Here is a 20,104-nt window from a genome sequence, read left to right as displayed (position 1 = left end):
CTCCATTTATGTAAGGCTCAGGTAATATAGACTAATTTTATAAGCAAAGAACATTAGACAAAGAGCTGAAAACATGGACTGTGTGCCATTTGCCTCTTTTAACTTACTCTGAATTACTTCGCCTCTGTGATCTCCAGTTTTCATCATGTATGAAATGGAAAAAAATAATGCCTGCCCTTGTTTTCTCAGAAGATACTGTGAAGACCTCTTGAGAGATAGTACCTAAAAGCTCTTTGATAGGAAAGATGATGTTCTTTAATGTCAAGGTTGCATACGGGATTAATTAAGAAAAGACATGCTTGATATGGCACATTTACTCTTAAAAGTTCAAGTAATACTGACTTGATCTAGAATCTGTGATGTTAATACGGTAGCCCCTAGCCATGTGTTGCTATTTAAATTAAAATGGAAGCAAATGAAAAATTAATCTTAATGGCATTTTAAATGCATATTAGCCACATGTGGATAGTGGCTCCTGTATCAGATAGTGCAGATATAGAACTTTTTCATATCACCAAGTTCTTTCTGACAGCTCTGAACAGCACTCATCCTAACATGGGAATTGTAGGCTTCTGAAACATTAAAATATTTATATTCTTTGGTGTGACTATTCTTTTATAAATTTATCCTGTGGAAACTACTAGACAGATACATAAAGATCTAGGTACATGGATATCCACATCTATTAAAGAATCATTTATGACAGTAGAGGGAAAGGAGAGACATCTCTTATTTGTTCAACAGCAATATACCCATTAAGGTATCATGTAGATACGCATTTATTTTCATTAAGAGATATTCTAGGCCAGGCATGGTGGCTCATGCCTATAATCACACCACTTTGGGAGGCCAAGGCAGGTGGATCACCTGATGTCAGGAGTTCGAGACCAGCCTGGCCAACATGGTGAAACCCTGTCTCTACTAAAAGTTCAAAACTGGCCGGGTGTGGTGGAACATTCCTGTGATCCTAACTACTTGGGAGGCTGAGGCAGAAAAATCGCTTGAACCTGGGAGGCGGAGGTTGCAGTAAGCTGAGATCATGCCATTGCAGTTTGGCTGGGGAACAAGACCAGAACTGTGTCTCAAAAAGAGAGAGAGAGAGAGAGAGAGAGAGAGAGAGAGAGAGAGAGAGAGAGATTGTACATATATCGCTGAGTGAAAAAACTCAGGTTACTATGTAGAGTGTGCATTCATTTTAGGATGTGTACGTCTATGTGTTATGTACTTGGAGGGGAGAGGAGGGAACAAGATATGAGACAAAAAGAAAGAAATATTTGGAGGGATATTTACCAGTATCTGAAAATTATTTATTTTGGGTTGATGAGATTATAGTTTGTTGTTTTTATTTTTCCTTATCTTTATCTTCTGGATTTTCTTCTATGATATGAATTCTGCCTGTAACCAGAAAAGAACAAAAAGAAGCAGCGATATTTGCTCATGTCAGAATATGACAATGTTTGCATGAACAGAGGACTAAGATGGATTTTTAAAATGTACAGTAGTTGCCTGATGATTTGTAGACATGCCAGTGAGTTACATGTATTTTGTGAAGAAAAGGATTTATCTCCTTAAACTCTTGTCGTCTTGGGTTATTTAATATGAAGTACATCTCTGCTCTTCATGTGTCAGCCTTCCCGGCCCCTTTGACACTAGACTCAAAAACTAGCAAAACTGTTTTCCTCTACCTGAGATGCTCTTTATTGTAACATATTTGGTGTATCTGAAAATGTGTTGAAAACACTTGATACATGCATTTTCCCTGCAGTTTGGGGGATCAAAATGTGGCCAGCAGTTGTTCCAGCTAATTTCTTACCACAAAGCCTCTGTGATTTGAGGCACGGATGCCAACCAGCTTGTAGGGAAGCCCAGTGGGGACTTTGATACTTTGGTTGTGTTGATAGACAAATGGCCCTGGTGTGATTTCCCAGAGATTGGATTGCGATCCCAGAACTTCCCAGCCAACCTGATCTTTCTGAATACCAGGCTGGAGAATTTATACATATTTTCACTATTTAGGTATTTGCAAATACTTTATCTCATTCAACAGGTTGTCTCTTCACTCTTGATTGTTTCCTTTGCTGTGCATAAGCTTTTTAGGTTAATGTAGTCCCATTTGTCTATTTTTGTTTTTGTTACCTGTGTTTCTCAGATACTAGCCATATAATCCTTGCCTAGACCGACATCCTCAAATGATAAATTCTCAGGTGATAAATACCGTAAATACTGTGACTGGATCATTACACATTCTGTGCATGCCACGAAACACCATGTGTATTCCAAAACAGTGTGCGTATGTTATATATCAATTTTCAAAGATACAGGGAGATTCAAAACAGAAAAGTGAATTTTGTTTATGATGCATCCTTACATCTGACTCTAAATGTAACTAGTACTTACCTTCTTTTCCATCTTATTTCTGAAAGCCATAGAATTCTGTAGGATATTTTAAAAAGACTGTACTAGGGGACACAGCTGCTATTTGACGAGACCAAGTATAAATATGTTATTTGTTCATACCATTTTTCTTAGTAGACAACTAAGTGAGGTTAATAAATAAATCAATATTCTGGAGATTTTATTAATTCCAAGTTTTACAAGCCTGTAATCCCAGCACTTTGGGAGACCGAGATGGGCGGATCATGAGGTCAGGAGATCGAGACCATCCTGGCTAACACGGTGAAACCCCGTCTCTACTAAAAAAAATACAAAAAACCAGCCGGACGACGTGGCGGGCGCCTGTAGTCCCAGCTACTCGGGAGGCTGAGGCAGGAGAATGGCGTGAACCCAGGAGGCGGAGCTTGCAGTGAGCTGAGATCCGGCCACTGCACTCCAGCCTGGGTAACAGAGCCAGACTCCGTCTCAAAAAAAAAAAAAAAAAGTTTGTGATTTGGTCATAAAAATTGATTAAAAAGTTGAGGTCCACATTTACCTCTGGATCTTTTCAATATAGAAACCAAAAGGGGAAAAGGACCAGTAGAGTCATATTCTCTCATAATTATATATATATATGTTTAGTTATACATTATATATATAATTATGGTATAATAATATATTATTTTAGTTTTTGACCTTGAACATTTACCTTCTCTGACTCAAAATTGTTTCATCTGTAAAATGGTAGAAACAAACTAAACTAGATACTTTTTAAGTTCCCTCTAATAGAAACATCTTGGCACTGCCATCCCTCCCTCCTCTCCCAGTGCCTCTGACTGGTTTAGCTCTCTTTTGTCATGGTCAAGAGATTATTTAGAATTGACAATGATGACTTTCTGTTGAAGGTGGGGTTGCCTAAAATAGTTATAGATGTAAGTGAATTATGACTGTAAAAAGAATTGTGATCATTTTGTTTCAAAATCTTTTGGAAAAAGATCTGCCTGGGATACTTTTACATTCCTACTTTCCCAACAAAAACAGCTATAAGCAAACCAGAAATAATTAACACCATCATTGAGTTTGGTCCAGAGGCCCACAAGAAATTCTACTTTCATCTTACTTTAGGTTACCGAGGCCCCACTGAGCCAGCATGGCCTACCGGCAAGCACCCAGAGTTCGTGTGCTGTTTCACCTCATTTGATGCACTCACCATCCATTTACTGAGAGGGGAGTTTCCAGGACACCAATAGGTGTCAGGAAGCCAGACTTAGACAATTTGTTAGGTTTTCTATAAACCTTGACTTTTGAAATGATGGTGCTGTCTCCAATTTGCTTCCCTTAGCTGGATGGGGTGTGAGTGCTGAGAATTTAACCCTCAACCCTTGATGCTAAAGCATGAGCTCCCTCCAGCCTGAAGGCAGCCTTACTTCCAAAAGCCTCATGCTCAGAGGTCATTTTAGCAGAAGACTGTATTATATGTACATAATTATTGAGATTTGAGGACAGTCTAAATAAGACCAAAGAAGGCTGAAAAGCCCATGTGTTAGTTACGGCAAAGCTACGTTATAAGCCTTAAAGTATATATTTACTTCTTTCTCCCCTGACAATTCCAAAGGAAGGAGTCTAGGTTGATAGGGAAGTTCTAGACCATGTTATCTGTCATAAATACAGGTTCCTTCCGTCTTATTGCTCCTCCATCTCTAGCGGAGGGATTAGAAAACTATGACTGGCCAAATCCGGTCCTCTACTTTTTTTTTTTTTTAATAAATAAAGTTTTACTGGAACTCAGCCATGCTCACTTACTTTTGGGCTACAACAGCAGAGCTGAGTAATTGCAACAGAGTTCATATGACCCACAAAGCTGAAAATATTTACTATATAACCCTTTACAGAAGAACTCTGCTTACCCCTGCCCTAGCATGGTTGAAGTTGGGTCTGGGCCACTTCCCTATTTTGCATTCAGGAAGGAACAAAAAGAAGTCACTGGGAAATCAATGACCAAAAAGCCCAGGCCCAGAAATCAACACATCACTTCTCAATTATATTAGCACGAACATAGTCTCACAGCCATATCAACTGTAGGGAAGTTTAGAAAATGTCTAGACAAGGAGCCAAGTACCTAGGAAGAAGAGAAACTTTTACTCTAGTACCTGGTGCAATGTACACATCTCATGATGAGTATCATTTATTATCTCATTTAATCCACTCCTCCTCATATGAGTCATCCTTCACCGTCCTTCACAGGTTGAATTAAATGCTGCTTCTTCCAGGAAGTCTTTGATCTCGCTTGTGTAGGGTAGATGATCTTTCTTGAAGCTTCTTTAGCCATCATGTATCTCTTCAATAGCACCTCTACCTCTTTAGTATCATTGATTGCTCTTATGCCCAAATTCTGTGTTTAGCTCCACACTTAGGAGACCCCTTAGGCATACTTGCTGAATGAAGGAGTGATCATTGTGGAGCAGTTACCACTAGCATTTCCCATTTAACAGATAAACACACTGAAGCTGAGTGAGGATAAGTCATTTGCCCAACATCAGTTGGCTACTTAGGGGTAGAGCTGGGACCCCAATCCGGGTGTGTTGGCCTTCAAAGCTCACAATTTTTGAGTCATACTTTCTCATCCTTGCCACTATTGGCATTTTGGGTTGGACATTTCTTTGTTGTAGGTGCTGTCCTTTGTCTTGTAGGATGCTTAGTAGCATCCCTGGCCTCTGCCCATTGGATGCCAGTAGCACCCCCCCAATTGTGAAAAATGTCTCCAGACATTGCCAAATGTCACCTGTGGAGCAAAATCACACCTGGGTGAGAATCCCGGGGCTCAATTCTATTGCTTCTGAGTATTGCATAGACCTCTAGAATCTATGATTCCTCTGCTTGAGCTTGGTGGTGACCTTGTGATTCTTCCTTCCTTTGGACAGTGACTCTCTTCCTAGCCCAGGTCACAAGTTCCCTCCTCCCTCATTATTTCTTCTTTCTTCTTCTTTCTTCTTTCTTCTTCCTCCTCATTTTTTCTTCTTCTCTGTTTTTTTTTTTTTTTTTTTGGGACAGAGTTTCACTCCCAGGCTGGATTGCAGTGGCACAGTCTTGGCTCACTGCAACCTCTGCCTCCTGGGTTCAAGCAATTCTCCTGCTTCAACCTCCTGAGTAACTGGGATTACAGATGCATGCCACCACGCCCAGCTAATTTTTGTGTTTTTAGTAGAGACAGGTTTTCACCATGTTGGTCAGGCTGACCTTGAACTCCTGACCTCAATTTATCTGTCCACCTCAGCATCCCAAAGTATTGGGATTATGACTTGAACCACCAGAGCTGGCCCCTCATATCTTCTTTAAGCTTTTGGATAACAGACTTGCCTTCCTCGGCACTCTGTTATATGCTCTATCATTTTTGTAATGCTTCATATGAACTTTAGTGTCTCATTGCCTTTCTCCTCATAGTAGACTGAATACTGCAGAACATTTTCCCCAGTTACCACCTGTGGGTGACACAAAGTGGCCCTGAGTAGGCCCTTGGTCAGTTTCTGTTGAGTTTCATTACAGGCATCTGAACTAGACAGGGGCCAAAGACTAGGAGGAAAGTATCAAGGAGGAATTGTGAGCTGGGTTTCTGGGTGTGTAATCCGATAAAGACCATTTATTTTAGGGTTTTCCAAATTTAGAGATCTGTCTGCTATCTCTGGACTAAACTTCTTTCTTTGTTGCTGTTGTTGTGAATAAGCAATAATTTCAGAGCACATCTGGTAGCACCCTTCCCTAGTTGTGACAAATATCACAATTTTTTCCTGCGAAATGCAATGCCAAGTGATATCCAAATATGACTGTATTGTCCTCAGTCTTCTGCTTGCTGGTGGGACTCGTCAATCATTCAAGCAACCCCTAGTCCAGAGCTGGGAGTGTTCACGTGGTGATTGGATACAGATGACACAGGGCTCAGTTCCAAGTGTGTGACCTCAGGGAAGGTACTGAATCTCTCTGAGCCTCCATTTAGTTACTCAACTAATATTTATTGAACATCTGCTCTATGTCAGGCACTATTAGAGATAGAGCAGTAAATGAAGCAGACCAAAATCTGAATCACTTAAGGAAGAGTCTAATGTGATGGGGAGGGCACAGATGATAAGTAAATTAAATAAGTAAAACATATAGTAGGTGACATGGTAATAAAAATTAAACAGGAGGAATTAAAAACATATACTTGGTGCCTGTTGTGAAGATTAAATGATCTCATGTATGTCATGTCTAGAAGAGCATTGGCATGTAAGTACTCAATAAAGGTTAGTAGGGTCCATGTCTTCCTTCCTCCATTGCTTCACCTATAAGGTGAGAATAAACATATAGCTCCTGTTTGAAGGTAAGGAGCTCAATTTAAGTAATTCTGACACTAATTCATATTGTGTGGCACTGTGGCTTTTAATGTTTATAAAGCCCTCTCATCTGCTTTATCTCCTCTGAGTTGCCACACTTCAAGTGGAAGACCAGTGATTCAGAAAGACTTCCTGAAGCAAGCAGAAGAACATTTGCTTTCAGGCACCTAGTCTAAGCACAAAGTAGATTCTCTGCCCTCAATAAAACCACTCAGACTGAAGCAGTGAAAAGACTGATGGTGGCTATTTCATTTTGCGGTATGGCTGTTGGTTTTTAAGATCCATTCCTGCTATGGAAGGTCACTGGATTCTGTTAGTCACTGGAGGGCAGAGTTACAGACAGGCTTAGCACACTGGCTTTGAAGTCAGCCATATCTCCTGATTAGAATCCTGGCTCTGTCAGTTCTTCCTGGGGTCACAAGGCAAGGAACTCACTTCACTGAGCCTCAGTTCTCTCACAGCAGTGCTGAGAGGATTAAAGGAAGTAAGGCAAATAAAACAGGGATACCTAATTGCTTTTCACAGCAAACAACCAGTAGACTCCTAATCATCCTCTTTGTCTCTGGGGTTAGGCTAACACTCATTGGCCAAAATGTTCTTTCTAAGGCAAACCTACAGCATCTCACCCCATTCTCTTAACAGTGGAGTTTACTCTCCTAAGCAGACCACCAGGAGGACCTAAAGGAATGTGTTTAATGGGTACAAGAGAGATTTACTCTGTGAGTAAATGCAGGCATGTCGCCAAAGCTGTAAAGTTACCCTTTGAGGGTAACTTGGATACAAAATGAACCGGATAATTGTGACCACTTTACTAGACCAAGAGGATGTGAGAGGGATTCGATCATTATTGTTGGTGAAATTTATTTATAATTGTTTTCAATCTCTTAATCCCTTTGAGAATGCTACAGACTTTCTAATATTTGAAAATACACTACACATAAAAAAAATTTGGGAACCACTGCAAGATACAAGAATTAAACACAGAGAAAATAGCTTGAATCTTGTATAACTTCCAGTCAATAGATAGTGACTGCCGGAGCACATGTTGGAAACTGTACCAAGGGTAATCTGAGCTCTGAGGAAGTTCTAGAAGAAATTAGTGATGTCTGCCACTGTGGCAGGCATGGAGAGTGGGGACTGGAGTGTCAGGTTTTGCTCTCCCTAGATTTACCTGTTGTTTTGAAAGTTGCTAAAAAGCAAGAGACTAAATCATGACTTGTTTCTTCTGCAATCAGTCCCATCATGGAGATAGCATAACATCTGTTCTCAAAATGAACCAATATTCCATGACTGTGTTTACAGTTTGACACACCACTGCAGTTCACAGTTGTTAACTTTATACATAAATATTTATAAATTGAGCTCTGTGCAATTTCATTCTGAATTAAGAAATATTGGCAGTTAAACTGATATAAATCAACAGGGGACCAGATACAAAATGTTCTTTGATCTTTGCTTAAAAAAAAAAATGATGCTTTACAAAAAAAAAAAATTACCAGAAACTCATAGTAAATATTCATCTATTGAAATGCCCTTGATTTGAGCATTTTTATTGGCAATTGGAGTTCCTGTGTTTATTTTTATGTTTTAGAAGTCTAGCATAAAGTTTTCTTGGTATTCTTCATTAATGTTCTTCCCAGTAAACCCCTTGTAATACGGTACATATATTTCCATCGTTATGTTTAAGTGTGAGGTAGGGAGGCCATGGGAGAAAAATATCGCTTATTTAATTTTTTGAATGTCATATAATAAGTTTTAAATTTTTAATTATTTAATTGTACTAAAATTGCAATTGAAAAAGCAATAAATTCAGTTTAGAATAGTAGGAAGTTAATTATCAACACTCAAGGCTTAGAGAGAAGAATATACTGGAAATTGCAGGCTATTGTGCACTTGGTTACTGGTCTTCCTTTGAAGCCAAGCATGACCTTATCAGATTTGTTTAGTATCACCTCCATACTCATATTTTTCCCTTGCTTCAGAACAATGGAGTTCAGAGGTCAAGAACACCTACATTCCACATGAGCGAACTTTTCATTCTTTGAAATTGTAATGATGCATGGTCAATAGCTAGCCACACTGTATATTCAGGAGGAGAAACCAGAACACTGAACCTGGCATGGACTCTTGCAGGCTGTGATGCTGGAGATGTTTGTGAAAACAGTCAGTGTCTTTGTAAGACCTTGTAAGTGACAGTGGGGTAGTGTCATCTTCATAGAAGGATATCTAACTTTCTGTTAATCCTTCAGAAAAAAAAATTCCCCCTAAACTTGCTGATTTTCTTAACATATAACTTGGGTTATTCCAAGTGGAATATTTGAAAACTTCTGAAGATTTTGTTTGTGTGTTTATATACCGGGTATTTCAATATAGGACAGGAGTTTAAAATTCTCAATAAACTTTTGTAGGTAACTATGAAAACCAAATATTTCTTTCTTACTTGAAATGAGTTATCTACCACTTAAAAAGCACCCAGATATGATGTTTGTTCTATTTTATGTATCAATTTTATCAAAATCAAAATATTTGTCAAGGTGTATTTTCTTAATAGGCTTCTAATAGGTTTGTGCTTATAAAAAATGACATAGCATTCCCACATTTTAATTTCTCTATCTGGGTGTTCTCCCTATCTGAACTTCATACCTCCCCTTCCCCTATACTCAAGATCACTATTCTAAATAATATCCTCGTTTATTTATAACCTATTCAATACGTAATGCGTGAGCAAGCACAGTACCCTGGCATAAAGTAGACAAAAAGCATTTGTTGGGAAAAGGAATAATTAAATGTGATATAGGCAGTTAATAATATTCAGGATATTAAATTTGTATCTATAAATTTGTAATTGAGTAAATTTACCTTTTTATGAATTGTAGATATACACTGAGATATTCAGTACAAAACCCATATAGATAGTCAGTTTAAGCTCTAAATAATACATTGGTCATGTGTTCATTTTATTCTGAGATTTTTTTTTCCCTGTCTTCTGTATTATCTAGGGTAGTGGTTCTCAGAGTGTGGTCCCTGGACCAGCAGCATTAGTAGCACCCAGGAACTTGTTAGGAATGTAAATTTTGGGGCCTTGCCCCAGACCCACTGGATTGGAAGCTCTGGGAACAGGGCATAGCAGTCTGTGTTGTAACAAACCCTCCAGGCAGGGCAGGCTTCATGGGTGGGCTACTTGTGTGGTCACACAGGGCCCTGCACTTAGAAGAGCCTTGTGCTTGGTTTAATGGTTCTGCTATCACCATCTTGGAATTCTTAATAATTTCTTAACAAGGGTCCCACATTTTCACTTTGCCCTGGGTCCTGCCAAATTATAGCCAGTCCTACTTCCAGGTGATGCTCATGTGCTCACTTAGAGAACCTCTGTCTTCCAGAAATATTATGATTCCCTCTGGGTATCTGGTCAGTTGGTCATTTGATTATAAATTCAAACCGATTCAAATGATTCAAATTGTTCTAAGGAAATTGGTCCTGAGAGAAGGTAACACTAAGCTGGATTAATATTTCTCTTAACTGGGTAACCTGGTTTTTAGACAAACCTTTGGCTCTCTCTTGGTTTTCCACAGAAATTGTTGAAGAGTTAAAACCAGAAGTAGCATGCACCTGACTTTTCACATCCCTCTTGGACCTCTTTCTCCCTGGTTACCAGAAAGTGTTCTTATAAAAACTTTCTCTGAGCCCGTCAGGTGCTTCCAAACTGTTAACTGGTTTTGAGTCCACAGGGAATTTTCTGGGACTTTACCCAGGTCTCGGAATTACCCAGGTCTCTCAGTTTATGGGCATCTTAAGAAAATCTCTTGGTATGGGTGTTGGTTCACAGACATTGTGTTAAGTAACATGTAATCACAGTGAATGGGTCAGTCAGGTTCCAATAGATACAGATATTTCAACTTGAGATAATTCAAGAAGCAATTTTGTGAAAAGGGATTAATTCCAAAGGTGTGGGCACAATATAGGGAAATGTTATGGTTTGTTCAAGAACCTGGTGCTACAGTGGCAGAAATGTCACTGCTTCTAGGCCCAAAAGGACAAAAGAAGGAGAGGTTTTCAGACCCTTGAAGAAGAGAGAGTCCCCTAGAGCTGTATTAAGAAGGATAGTAACCCTCTTTTGAGGGACACAGCCAGTCTGAAGTGAACTTACTGGGAGGGAACCATGGGAATAAATGTGCTGACCTCACTTTCCTTCCTACATCTATCTCCTGCTATTAGCTTAACTCTTCTGGAAGCCTGAGGGTGCAGAGCTCTCTGCTGTCATTCGTGTATGTCACCCTGTGGGGAAGAAAGCAAGGAGAGAAAAGTGGAGATGGATCTAGAAGGGCAAATGGACAATACCTGGTGCTTTGCCTCTTGGCCTCTACTCTTATTTTTCATAAGATGAAAAGTTGGTTCTCCCAACACAAGGGAGGTGTGGAGTCACCTTAGGTCTTGTGTCATTGTAAGATAATGTCAGTTTGGCCATACTTCTAAAACATGAGCTATCATGAGCATTGTCTTTTTTTATATGGTAGAAGTTGGGGGGAAGGGGAGAAAAAAATCACTTAGTGGTGACTTAAAACATAACTGCTGGCCGGGCACAGTGGCTCATGCCTGTAATCCCAGCACTTTGGGAGGCTGAGGCCGATGGATCACGAGGTCAGGAGTTCTAGACCAGCCTGACCAACAGGGTGAAACCCCATCTCTACTAAAAATACAAAAATTAACCAGGAGTGGTGGCGTGCGCCTGTAATCCCAGCTACTCGGAGGGAGGCTGAGGCAGGAGAATCGCTTGAACCCAGGAGGCGGAGGTTGCAGTGAGCCGACTTCGCTCCATCGCACTCCAGCCTGGGCAACAGAGCAAGACTCCATCTCAGGAAAAAAGAAAGAAAGAAAGAAAGAAACATAACTGCTATAGCCCCTGTCTCTGTAACTGACTACCAGGTCTCATTAGTAATCACATTTCCTTCTTCCATCATCTTTCAATAATGGAAGTCATCTCAGTCCTTGATGGCTTTAATTTGATTGGATTACCACTGTTTTCACTGACCAGGGCTTTTGTATAAGGGCACCCCAGTGAATCCCTGGTTTATGCATATTGCCTTCCTTATCCCTATTATATAGCAATAATGGGGACACCTACTCTGACTGTTGGGTCAATGGAACGAAGAGCCCAGAATGGCTGAAGGACAGTCTCAGTTTCTAATTCATCACATCATGATAATGTTCTCTGGTGGAAGCAAACATCATTCCAGCAAGGTATTAGGTGTTTTCATGAGAGGGACCACTCCGACCTCCTCCTCAGTTTTTCCAGTCATGCATCCTTACTATGGGAGAGATGGCACCATACAGTGGCCTCTGATTTAAGGCACATACTCCATTCCTATAGGAAAGTATCCTAACCTCTTCGTGTGTTGTCACTCAGCTGTTACTAAACCAGAACTTCTGTGGAGTGGATCCTTGGATGCACTGCATGTGGTAAAATGTGTCCCATGATTGGAGGTGATGTTGTGTAGGATGCCATCTGATAGATAAGGCATTTTGTACATGTAAGAATTGTGGTCCTGGAAGAATACTGAAGGAAAAGAAGAAAAATCCACACACAGAATGTTTCTATCCTGTGTAAGTCAAGGTACTGCCCTCTTCAAAGTCAGAGAAGTCTAGTGTCATCAATGTGTCACTAGGTAGCCAGTTAGTCCACCCAGGGACTCAGCATTGGCCTTTGCAGTAGCACTTTATACATTGAGCCATGGTGGTTGCTGGATCAGCTTTGGTGAGTAAAAAGCTGTGCAATTGAGCTGTACATGGCCCCTACTGGCCCTGCTACTGTGACCAATGACTCCCCCTTCCATATTATATAGAGATGAGAATACACATTAACTCTGTGTACCACCCTCTTATGTACATGTGCTTCTTGTCAAGTACTTTAATTATTCTTTATTTTTTGAGCCATAAATTGGACATTATTTTTAAAAAACGTATAGTTACTTCTAAACCAATTATAAAATTATTTTTTTTAAATAATGTTCTTGGTTTACCATAACTTCTTACATCTTAAACTTTTCTTCTGGGCTTATAATTCTTTATGCTTTTACAAATTATTTTAGTGTAGGTCCATTGGCGATAAACTATTTCAATTTTTGTTTCTCTGAAAATGTCCTTATTTTACCCTCATTCTTGATTCACCCAATTTGGGGTTGATAATTATTTTCTCTCAGTAACATGTTATTCCACAAATGTCTGGCTTCCACTGTTGCTGTGGAAAACTTGGCTGTCGGGCTAATTGTAAATGGCTATCTTTCCTCTGCGATTATTTCTTTTTTTCTTTCTTTCTTTTTTTGGGGGGACGAAGTCTCGCTCTGTCACCCATGCTATAGTGCAGTGGCACAAGTCATAAACAAATGGGTGTGACTGTGTTCCAGTACAATTTTAATTATAGAAACAGGCAGTGGGGCAGGGCGCGGTGGCTCATGCCTGTAATCCCAGCTCTTCAGGAGGCCGAGGCAGGAAGATCACTTGAGGTCAGGAGTTCGAGAGGAGCCTGGCCAACATGGTAAAACCCCATCTCTACTAATAATACAAAAGTTAGCTGGGCATAGTGGCACACGCCTGTAATCCCAGCTACTTGGGAGGCTGAGTCAGGAGAATCACTTGAACCCAGGAGGCAGAGGTTGCAGTGAGCCGAGATCATGCTACTGCACTCCAGCCTGGGTGAAAGAGTGAGACTCGTCTCAAAAAAAAAAAAAAAGAGAAAGAAAAAGAAACACGCAGTGAGTCCATGGAGTGGACTGCAGTTCTGTAGTTCCTCGAATTCTGATGTATTCTAAACTCTGGATCAAGTCTTTTTGTGTCTTGGATCTCTTCTGAGCTTCACCAACCTCACTTTTGAGATTTCTGCTTCTCACGCAGTCCACCGAAGGCACAATAGTTCACTTTTCTTCTCAAACAAAGTCAGGCCTTGCCTGCTTAGGACCTTTTGCGTGTGCTGTTCCACCTTCCTGAAATTCCCTTCCACGTGTCCTGTGTCTGGCTTCCTCTGCTATAGCCTTGCAGGTTTAATTTAAATGCTTCCTGCTTAAGAGGACTGCCTTGATTTCTTTCTACTCCCCCACCACAACTTCTCACTGTTTCTCACCAAAGAATTCTATCTCACTTTGAACGCTTCTCAAAATATGTAATTATGCATTTTTCATTTGTTTGCTTAGTATGTGACTCCTCAACTATACTGAGAGCTCCATGAAGGTAGAATCCTGTGTGCTCTGACTGTATTCTGGTTCCTGGCACAGTTCCTGGCCAATAGTAGGTACTCTGGGTAATTATTTGCTGAATGATGAAGCAATCCTCTAAGGCAGGTACTATTATTGGTATCCACATTTTACAGGTGAGGAGACTCAGGTTTCACAGAATTAAGTCACTTACCCAAGGTCATGCAGCTAGGAAATGGCAGGCCCCAGATTCAATCTGAGGTGGCTTTGTCTGATTCTAGGCCCTGGGCTGATACCCAGTCCCTCTATGGTCTTGGTTTCTTCGTTACATACAGCGTTGAAGAACAAAGCCATCCAGCTATTCTTGGAGAGCTGTCAGGGGAGTGGAAGGCGGGGGGTGGAGAGGTGGAGTTACAGAAGCACTATGTTAGTATCAAATGAGCTGACTCAAGTTAAATGGGGAAAAGGATCAGTTACCTAATTGCAAACAATCCCACTGTTAATGTACAGCTTTATGATTCAGGGGTCAAAACAGTTTTATGCCAGCAGGATCCCAGTGTTCTTATGACGGTGAAGGGAAAGTAAGTAGGAAGGTTCCATTCTCAATGGAGATCTGGGGCAAAGCAAAGTGCCCCAGCTTATCCAGGAGGTCTGGCAAGCATTAAAGAGAAATGACTTCCTAAATTCCAACTGACAGGGGCACTGAAGGCATTGTACCATCCAGGATGCAGAGCCCCCATGCTCAGGGAAATGAATATGGTTTAAAAACTCAGGGGATCTTTCCGGTTTGTCCCAAGCTTGGGAATTTAATGTGGAACATTATTTTACAACAATAATTTGAACGAAGGTTAACATACTTTTTTTAGGATTTTAAAAAAGCTGTGTTTTGCTTATTAGTCAGTGGAAAATCTATATGACTAAAATATGTTTAAATGTAAGTTGGGTAATAGAACAGGCTCAGGGAAGGAAAATAGACCATTTGAAGCAAATCAACCATTTATTTCATATATATTACCTAAGAAAAAAGAAAACATTGAAGCAAAGTGAAAATGACATGATGGTCCATTTCAAACATTTGGTAAATGTAATGTAAATGAATCCTCTGCAGTGATTCTGTGAATTCAACCAAACCATCAGAACCAACTTCAAGGACCTTGTGATAACTGTGCACTTAACAAAGTTTTGCAAAATTATGGTGTTAATTTTCTGGGAGGTATTAACTATAAATAAGGATGTATTATTTTGTCAAAGAAATGATCCATAAGCAGAAGAAAGCTTGTCTGGGTATAATGTTGACTAACATATAACTTGTTTAGAAGTAGTTATCCCTAAAGAGAAAGACAAAATGCATATGCTTACACACAGGTATGAAAGCTATTTGTACCAAGAAAAAGCGTATTTTGACATCTCTTGTATTTTTCACTTTTATGAAATAAAAGTTTTCCAAAAAGGACTTGAAATAAGTTACAATTAAAACCAGTTCTTCACATGTGTGCACACACAGACACATAAAACATGATTAATACAATTAAAAATTGAAAATAAAAGTCATGAAAACCTGAGGAAATAATTCCTCTAGCCACAAAGTCCATTATAATTACTATGACTGATCATCACGTTTGGCCCTGAACTCCCTGGCAGCCAGAGCAAAAAGGGAAACAGGATAAAAATTGTATCATTCTTGTTATTAGAAAGGAGGAAACAGATTAGTTTCTAGAGATAAAGATTTTCCTGGCACCAGATAGCAGAAGGAGTTTCTTATGTGTGATTTTCTATAGATAATGGATAATTCCCTTGACAGCCTTTTCCAGCAAATGCAGATGTGGTTTTCATAGCACTGTCTCCTATAATGACTCCCAATAAAAGAGGGTGCCATAACATAAAAGTGCAACTCAGAGAAGGGACATTTTGTGAGAGTACTAGTTTTTATTTCCATATTGTGAAAGGTACATGGTTTTGCTTTTAATGCATATTTTAAAGGTCCAGAAATAAATTCTAATCTGTGTGCCTATGTTGCAGAGATCTGGCCTATTTCTACATCTAGGCAATTACACAGGGATTTTACTTGAACATATCCAAATTTTTAAAATTTCCACTCACTATCATTTTTTAAATTTCATGACAGCTTTGAGTTACCATTCAAGTTTTTCTATTGGTCTCTCTCTCTCTTTGTTCATTAGTGATGTACTGAGGTTTTCATAACTTGATTAGATATAGACAGGGGCCCTAAATAATACAGTTTTTCATAGGAAGTGAAGTGTTACCGCTTTTAACAGATTCAGTGTAAATTATTTCTGCTCTATCTAGGCTTTTCTATTTTTAATTTTAATTTTCTTATTAACAATGCAATCTGCTGTTATATTTATATCATCAACATGTCAAAATAACATGAGTTGTGAAATAATCAAAACATAACTCTTTATAAAGTCTCCCACTGCCCCTTTAAACTTTAAACAGTGAAAGAAACCTTCCCTATAGCACTGGATAAAAACTTTACAGAACCAGTATGTTTTCTGCTTACTCTTAGACAAAAACAGTCTAGCAGTGACTATAAGTCACAGACCTTCTGTAATTAGAATGTTCACCTGGCTTTTTTGATCAGCAAATAACCACCAACCTCAACACATTCAAAAGAGGATGTTAATGACTGGTTCAATCTATTTGCTTAGAAGGCTAAACCAGGAGTTCTGACCTTTTTGTGTTTATAACATTCTTTCAATTTCCATTATTAAAAATATTTGCAAAGTACCTTGAAAGAATTAAATTGCGTCTACATTGGGAGGCTGAGGCAGGAGAATCCCTTAAACCCGCGAGGCGGAGTTTGCAGTGAGCAGAGATTGCGCTGCACTCCAGCCTGAACGACAGAGGAAGACTCTGTCTCAAAATAAAATAAAATAAAATAAAATAAAATAAAATAAAATAAGTAAATAAATAAATTGCATCCACAGTTATCTTAGCACAAATATTGCTATTTGGACCAATCCATATACTCCCCAGGGCTCAGGGTTATTGCATCACCAGGCATGGTTCCCCCATTGTCAGGAAACACAGTAATTTCTGCTGGTGCTGACTTGACTTTTGTCTTCCCTCTCTCATTTCTTAGTTACTAAAAATGACACTGTACTCTACACTGGGTACACCCAGAATCCACCAGCTCGCTAGTCCCTGGAAGATATGGTGGTCCTTAACAGAACAGAGCCTTATTTGTGGCTATTGAAGTGCTGCCAAGGACTTGGTTTCACCTTCTTAGCTTTGGGAAATTCATGCACATTCATTTATTCTACACTTTGGGAAATAATAAATGGAAAAGTTGTCCAGGATCCAGATTGCATAAAGGTGCTTAATTTTATTCACCTTTCCATTACTATTGTTGGTTATTGCATATTCACCTTCACATTTCATTGTTGCATTCCATAGACAACAAATGGAAATCAAAAGGAAGTTCTTTCAACAAATGTTTATTGAAGGCCTCCTGTGAACTGAGCACAGGGGCTGGTGATTAGGTGTAAGAAGGGAAGTTGATCTGCTCTCTTAATTTTAGCAGAAAAATAAACATTTGTCAACAATAAAATTATATATTAATAAGATAATGGGTAGCCTAGTACACAGTGACTTTTAAATGCCTAGCTTCAAGAGCTAAACAATACCTTTCTCCACCCTGTGCCTTCTTGCCTGTTCCCATTATTGGAAAGGTTAGGGGTTTCTTTTCTAATTTTTCAGTTTTGCTGAGTTAGCAAAGTCAGTGCGATTTACCCAGTCTTAACCTCAAAGATTGCAAAGGAGAGCTGGTGAAATATTGCACAAGCCTAGCCTTGGTTTAGCCATGAATTATGCATTGTGTACTTAGACTATTATAGTCTGTTATAGTCTGTTTATCTGTTGACTTCCACCAAGATTTAGGGGTTTGTTGTACTTAATAACTTGCTTTATTTTGTTTGACATGTATTTTATGTCCTCCATGTGCATGAATACATAAGATACACAGTCGTGGGTGAGGGTCTGGAGAGAAAGCCCAGCCTTGGAAGATTAACTTTGAGAACTCTGGAGTAAAAATTTTCACATACTCCTTCCTCTTGCAGAGTGCTAATCAATATGAAGGTGGATCAGATTTTTCCATGTTTTTCCCCCACTAGAATACAAAACAGTTAAATAAAGGGAAGAAAAAGAAATCTGGGTTCCTTGTATTTCTGTATTTTTGTTCTTAAAGCTGGACCTTAAATTAAAAATATGTCAAAAGACATTTAATTCATTCAGTATTGACCACAAATACGAATTTCACTCTTTTTAACTATATTCTAATTTTTCATTCAAGTCCTGTATTCAAAATTGTGCCTGATTGGTTAATATGGATGTTTGCATGTCTTGAAAATAAAAGCAGTTTTTTAAAGATTATAAGATAACATTTGATTTTAGCTTGACCTAAAAACATCTCAGGCATTTCTCAGCATACATGTGTTTGTGTTTTGGAATTCTGAAGCTCTTAAAGGAGAAAAACAAAGTGGAAAAACATAGTAAGATTTTTCATATTTAATATAGTTCATTACCTGTCTGCTCTTATATATATATATACACACATAGAGATATGTGCCTATCTTTTATGTCTGTTTATAGTTAGCAATTATTTCTGAACTTTTAAAAACTTACTTTCTCACTTCCATTCTGTTTTCTTTTTTGGAATTTAAATGATCTTTATCAAAACAGGGATCTCTGCCTCTAAAGGCTCTCCAAGTAGAATTAACTGTTTACCCAGCCCCAATTTTCATCAACTTCCTCTTCCCACCACAAGTGCTTGTGTTATCTAGAACAAAATCTCTTTCCCCATATTTAGTCACAAAGAATTACATGAATGCCTAAAATAAACACTATTTAATTTGTGTGACTCCCTGCAATTTCAAACAGCTCTCCTTGGGTCTCATGATGACCCTGGTTGAAAAGACGAGGAAGCTGTGGCCCAGGTGGGTTACCCACGCCTGCCCAAACTCACACCCATCTGGAATGGAGGATTCCACCTTTTGAAGTGAACTTGGTCTTTTGACTCCAGAGCCGATGCTCTTTGCTGAGCTCTGTATTGCCTTTGAGTAGAAAACCAGGAATGAAACAAGGGTTCCTTGAAGATTTACCATTCATTCAATAAACAATTAGGTACTATGTGCCAGACATACAGTAGACATGGCTGCTGTCCACTGATAAATGAAAGTTAGTCCCAAGCTTCACTGAGTTCACAGTCTGGCTGGGGAATGGGCCATTGTCTGGGTTGGGTTTCCCTAGAAGTTGGCCTTCAGACAAGGATTTGAATACAAGTAGATTCTCTGGAGGTGAGGGATAGCAGGGTTTTTATTCACCCTCCATTTTTCTTCCACCGTTATCTGAGGGATGCTCCTAGGAGCACTAACTTCTGGTGCTCCTGGGCTGTATGTGCAGGGCATGCCAAGAAGAAGCCCACAAGTAGAATTACCGGTGTCAATGGTAGGACTCTGTTGACAAGTTCTGTGCTATTGAGTGCTGAGGGGATGAGGGTGAGGCACTGACCAGGGCTGATAAGCAGTGAAAGAGACCTTGACTATGATTACTGTATTGTGGGGAGCTACAGGAGAATAGAGGGGCCATAAGGGAAGCACTTCCAGAGAAACTGGCACCTCCCTAACACCTGCAAGGAAGCAGAAGTAGCCCAATGAAGGCCGTGAGGGAAGTGCTCTAGGCAGAGGGAACTATAAGAAGTTCCATATGGCTGGAGTGTGTTGAGTGATGAGCAAGGTAAGGCAATCAGACGTCAGCTCCCCAAAGCCCCAAAAGCTGCAAAGGAGTTGGACTTTATCCTGCAGGGAATAGAGAATCATGAAAAGATTTCAAGTGAGAGTGTATCATGATAAGGTTTATGTTTGGGGAAGAGCCTTTAGACTTCAGTTCAAAGAATGGAGGGAAGGACTGACATTGGAGACAGGAAGCCCAGTTGAGAGTATGCTGCAGTAATCCAGGCCTGTGAGGCTAAGTCATGGCCTTACATCTGTCCAATAGAGCAGCCTCTTTTCAAGTGACATTTCCCAACGGTGTCAATGCTGACTGCCAAATCACATCACATTGATGCCAGAAAGTCCCCTGGCCTTGTCAAGGGATGCAGATGATGGCTCTGGAACTCTTCTGCCTTTCTGTATCATTAGTAGGCTTATTACACTCCATGTG

General features: G+C 39.6%; 1 protein-coding gene across 2 annotated transcripts in view; it reads left to right on the top strand.

Annotated features, from left to right (window-relative positions):
* The window catches only part of ERC2 (ELKS/RAB6-interacting/CAST family member 2), a 1,016,559-nt gene that overhangs the window by 683,752 nt on the left and 312,703 nt on the right, over nucleotides 1-20,104 (top strand). The gene's annotated exons all lie outside the window — the stretch shown is intronic.

Source organism: Rhinopithecus roxellana, chromosome 1 (assembly GCF_007565055.1).
Source record: "Rhinopithecus roxellana isolate Shanxi Qingling chromosome 1, ASM756505v1, whole genome shotgun sequence".
In the NCBI taxonomy this organism is placed as follows: domain Eukaryota; kingdom Metazoa; phylum Chordata; class Mammalia; order Primates; family Cercopithecidae; genus Rhinopithecus; species Rhinopithecus roxellana.
Note: the sequence above shows the minus strand (reverse complement) of the source record. Positions and strands in the feature narration are given on the sequence as shown.